Below are 6000 nucleotides of genomic sequence, written 5' to 3' on the forward strand. Positions count from 1 at the left end.
TGGTTGCATTTTACCCAGTAAAGGAATTTGTAAAAAATTAAAAATGTATAAAGTCAATAAAATTTTTAGAAGAAAAATAGGAGAAAATGTTTGTGATCTTGGGTTAGTCAAAGAGTTCTTATATATGACAACAAAAGCACAATACATAAAAGAAAAAAATGATCAATTGGACCTCATTAAAATGCAAATCTTTTGTTCTTCAAAAGACACCATAAAGAAGACAGACAGGCAGATAATACACTGGGAGAAAATATATCCAAAATACATTTATGTTAAAGAACTTATATTCAAATTTAAAAAAATTAAAAATAAAATAAGATAAAAACAAAAGAAAAAAGGAAAATAAAAAAGAACTTGTATCCAGAATATACAAAGAATTCTCACAACTAAATAAGAAGACAAACAGTACAATTAAAACTGGGAAAAAGATTTAATTAAATATTTTACCAAAGAAAATATACAAATAACAAGTGAGTATATGAAAAAATGCTCAAAACCATTAATCATTAGGGAAATGCAAATTAAAGCCACAATGAGATAAAACTTCATACCCACTACTGATGTCTATAGTAGAAAACAAACAAAAAACCCAAACAATAACAAATGTTGGCAAGGATGTAGAGAAATAAGACTCATGCATTGCTGGTGTGAATATAAAGTGGTGCAGCCACCTTGGAAAAACAGTTTGGCAATTTCATATAGAATTAAACATATTCTTAGATGTGACACCAGAAGCACAAGCAACAAAAGAAAAAAAAAACAGGTAAATTGGACTTCATCAAAATGCAAAACTTTTATGTATAAATAACACTATCAACAGAGGAAAGGCAACCCGCAGATTAGGAGAAAATACGTGCAAATCATTTATCTGATAAGTGATTAATATCCAGAATATATAAAGAAATCCTGAAACTCAACAGCAACAAAACAGACAACCCAATTAAGAAATAGGCAAAGGATTGGAAAAGACGTTTCTCCAAAGAAAATATACAAATAGCCAATAAACACATGAAAAGATGCTCACTAGCATTAGAAATTAGGGAAATGCAAATCAAAACCACAATAAGATACCACGTCACAACCCTTACGATGAAATATATATATATTTCACACAACAGTGTATATACACAGTCAAATAAACTAAAAAGTAAAATATGTTCTATCCTCCTACCTTAACAAGCATACCTTCAGAACTACCTGGAAGGCCAGGTTCTGATATAAAATACTCAGGCTCTCTGGAGTTCTGCTCCAGAACGTGGAGGTGTGGGGATTTCTGGCCCCTGCTGACATCCCCTCACCCACTCTCTTTTTTCTTCCAGCTCCTGATTCATCCCACACCACGAGGGGCCTCATGTGCATGCACGTGGGCACTCCAAGCTCCAACCCTGTCTCCCACAAAAGGGTGTTTTTCTGGGCTACTCAATAGGCATAAAGTTGTGAACAATTTGTAGTGTGCTCTGTCCTCAGGACAGATCTAGAGAAGATGCCTGCATGGGTCCTGGAAATGGACTTTGAGCTATTTGGGCAAGGAATTCCAGGTTTACAGGTATGTACCTAGGTTACTATCAGGGCATGGGCTCTGAGTTGCCCAGTGTGACTTCAGAGTGCAAGGTGAAAGCCAATCAGAGTAAGAGTGGATACTGATGGGATCACAGCATCCCTTGATGGAGAGCAGGCCAGCCCCATAAAGACATTCCCATGACCAGCACCGTGTTGCCCATGTACAAAGTGGCGCCACCGCTCTGAATGGTGACGATGAATTCAGACAGCTGATGCCCACTGAGCGCTTACTACGTGCCAAGACAGAGCCTAGTGCTTTCCACACCTTATCTGGTTTAATCCTCTCAACAGCCCTGAGAAGTAGATGCTATTCCCATTGTTCCCATTTTACAAACAGAGCACCCAAAGCTTGGAAACTTATTCAAGGGCAGACCCAGCTGACCCGAAGTCAGAGCATCTGGTCCCATTACTGCAGAGAGGCAGCTCCTCAGGGGTGTGAATCTGATCTTAATTGCAGAGCTGGGAGTGACCAAACAAGTTCTATCACATACCATCCCCCACCCCCCCACCCCGCAATGCCCTCTGGCTCTTGTAAGACTCCACAAGCACCTCCTACTGCTGGACGGAGGCAAGGAAGAGGAAGAGCCCAGCCCCACTCTGCTGAGCACCTGAGGTCCACTGGGTGGGTTGGCCTCTCCGGCCTTGAGCCAGTCCTGATCCAGACCACGCTGCTGGGCAGCATCTGGACTCGTGCTTGTGTTTGAAGCTGGGTGTTTCCCTGCCCCAGTAGGGAAATCTTAGCTTGGGGCCTAGGCTGGGCCCATGGCTGGACTGAGACATTTTTGGAAACATAAGTTCGAGCTAATGGGTCTGGCCCCACCAGAAGCTAGTTGCAGAGTCCAAGAAACTTCTGGAAAAGTCCCCCTCGGCAGCATGGCACCAGAGGAAGAGCTCAGGCTCTGGAAAACTAGGTTCTAATCCCACGCCTGCCACTTCCTGTAGTGTGACACAGGGAAAGTTCATTAAAGATTCCCAATCTGGGAATGTAAGTTGGTACAGCCACTATAGAAAACAGTATGGAGGTTCCTCAGAAAACTAAAAATAGAATTACCATATGATCCAGCAATCCCTTCCTGAGCATATACCGGACAAAACAATAATTCAAAAAGATACATGCACCCCTATATTCGGAGCAGCTCTATTCACAATAGCCAAGACATGGAAACAACCTTAATGTCCATTGACAGATAAATGGATAAAGAAGATGTCGTACATATATACAATGGAATATTACTCAGCCATAAAACAGAACAAAATAATGCCAATTGCAGCAACATGGATACAACTAGAGATTATCATACTAAATGAAGTTAAGTCAGAAGAGAAAGACAAATACCATATGATATCACTTATATGTGGAATCTAAAATATGGCACAAATGAACCTATCTACAAAACAGAAACAGACTCACAGACACAGAGAACAGACTTGTGGTTGCCAAGGAGGAGGGGGTTGGGGAGAGGGAAGGATTGGGAGTTTGGGATTAGCAGATGTAAACTATTATATATAGGATGGATAAACAACAAGGTTCTACTATATAGCATAGGGAACTATATTCAAAATCCTGTGATTAAACCATAATGGAAAAGAATATTTTTAAAAAAAGAATGTCTCTATGTATATAACTGATTCACTTTGCTGTACAGCAGAGATTGGCACAACACTGTAAATCAACTATACTTCAATTTTTAAAAATTAAAAGAGAAAAAAAAGATTCCCAACCTGGGACGGGAGTGAACATGTCTACTATGGTGGTTTTAAAATACGTCTGCAGGGCTTCCCTGGTGCTGCAGTGGTCAAGAATTTGCCTGCCAATGCAGGGGACACAGGTTCAATGCCTGGTCTGGGAAGATCCCACATGCCGCGGAGCAACTAAGCCCGTGCGCCACAACTACTGAGCCTGCGCTCTTAGAGCCCATGCACCACAACTACTGAGCCTGCACTCTAGAGCCCGCGAGCCACAACTACTGAGCCCATGTGCCGCAACTACTGAGCCCATGTACTGAAGCCCATGTGCCTAGAGCCCATGCTCCATAACAAGAGAAGCCACTGCAATGAGAAGCCTGTGCACCACAACGAAGAGTAGCCTCCACTCTCTGCAACTAGAGAAAGCCTGCACACAGCAATGAAGACCCAATGCAGCCAAAAATAAATAAATAAATTTAAAAATAATAATAAAATAAAATATGTCTGCAAATCCCTTGATATTCTTCCCTTCAAGAGGTGGACCCTAGTTCCCCTCCCCTTGAGTGTGGGCTGGACTTAGTGACTGGCTTCCAACTGATAAAATGAAGCAGAAGTACTGGTGCATGACCTTGGAGACCTGGTCTTAAAAGGCACCATGGCTTCCTGCCTGCTCCCTCTCTTGCCCTTGCATCTCTCCCTCTAGTGGAAGCCAGCTGCCATGTCAGGAAGAGAGGCACACTGGTGAAGGACTGAGGTCTCCAGCCAACAGCCATATGAGGGCACCATCATGGAAAAGGACCCTCCTGCCCCAGTCCAGCCTTCAGATGGCAGCAGCCCCGGACAACATCTTGACCACAACCTCATGAAAGACCCTGAGCCAGAACCAGCTAGTGAAGCTGCTCCTGAATTTCTGACCCGTGGAAATGGTGACATAATCAATGTTTGGTGCTTTTAGCCAGTACATTGAGGGTATTTTGTTACACAGCAGGAGATTACAGATATATACACTCATCTCAAGTATTTGTCAGGATTCACTGGGATAACAGACACGAAATGCCAGATACCTGATGGATGCTGAGTCTGATTAGCTCCTTTCCACTCTGCGGTCTTGGCAGTCCCTTCCCCGTGGGGCTAAAGTTTGGACTGTGGGTTATGCCCACTCAGGGGCCAGCCCTCAAGCAGGTCCCTGGCTTCTTTCCCTCCCCCCCACCCAGCAGACCTCCTGGCCATGCCCACCAGAGACACTGTCACCCTGGGGGAGGACTGCTCTCTCTTTTATACAGAGGATCAAACAAATTGGTTGGCATCCAGTTCAATCCAAATCCTGCATCAATACTACCAGCCTCGCCCGCCAGGTTCACCTTCCGCACAATAGCACAGTGGGATGCCCAAACTATAAATCAGTTCACACCACTTTTTGCTTTAAACCCTCCAGCAGCTTCCCTTTACCCTTAGTGTAAAAATCCCAACTTGTTACTATAGCTACAAGACTCCTGTGATAGGCCCCACCCCCACTGTATAATTGATTATTATGCTTCAGTTTCTCATATTCCAAATGCCATCCAAACGTGCCAAACCTCTGCACGTGGAACATTCTTCCGCCAAACCTTCACAAGGCTGCCCCCTCCCCATTAATTTGAGCTCCACTCAGTGTCACCTCCTTAGAGCCCCACCCCAGGCCATGTCCACCACATTATCTTATTTCATCCTTTTTATCACCAGCTATAATGACCAGTTGCCTTGTTTATTGCCTGAAGCCCACCTACTGCTGGAGAGCAGAACTTTGCTTTGATTATTCTAGGGCCTAGAATGGTGCCCAGAACCCAAGAGACACTGGATGAAGGCTTGTGGGCCAAATGGCTTCTTGAACATCAATCAAATTCCCTTTTGAAAGCTTTGGAGGCATCTTTCTTCATGAGGAACCCTCTGGAAAATCCTTCCATAAAGGGAATGAGTCACCTCCAGACTTTCGAACAGCGGGTCATACCTGCATCATAATCATCTTAATCCAGGAAGGCCTTTGTTAGGGATTTTGAAATGCCAGTGTTCTGAGAGGCAGTAAGTCTTTTTCTGATTTGGTTCCAGGTAACGTACAGGGACTGGAACACCCTGATTTTTACCCCTTGGCTGGATTTTCATGTGGATCTGCCTGGCCAGCCGTCCTTTGCAAGGAGCAGAGGTCCAAAGACCATGTGGCTCTGTGATGCAAACCTTTTCTCCACCCCCCAGGAGGGCAGGGACCGAGTAAGGGGCCACCTGAAGAAGCCAGAATGTTCTGAGGTCCTGGAGGTTGGAAGAAGGGAGGGCACCCAGCATGGGGCTGAGAGGGGCATGGCTCAGGGATAAGGACGGACTACAGGGCCACCCTCCAGCAGGTGAGATGGCCATGGCCTCCAGGGCCAACCAGCAGAGGACTCTGCTTGTTCCCGCTTCCTTCCAGGACCTAGGGGAGCTGAGGGGCTCATGGAGGACCCTGATGCTAACTGGTCTCCTTGCTTCTCTTGGTGCCAACCACAAACAGTCGTCTTCTACAGATAAGATCGCATCATTCCTCTGCTTGAAGGAATCACTCCCCTTATTCTCAAGATGCAGACCCATCTATATGTTGAATCTCCACCTCCAGCCCCAGCCCCTGCTGCTGGCCGCAGTCACACTATTCCCTACCCTGGCCATCTCTGTTCGCTGAGCCACAAGGCTGTTCCTGCCACGTCATCTCCTGAAAGAGACCATGCAGCCCCCCTGCCCAGTCCAATC

The sequence above is a fragment of the Delphinus delphis genome, chromosome 15, assembly GCF_949987515.2.
Source record: "Delphinus delphis chromosome 15, mDelDel1.2, whole genome shotgun sequence".
NCBI lineage: Eukaryota > Metazoa > Chordata > Mammalia > Artiodactyla > Delphinidae > Delphinus > Delphinus delphis.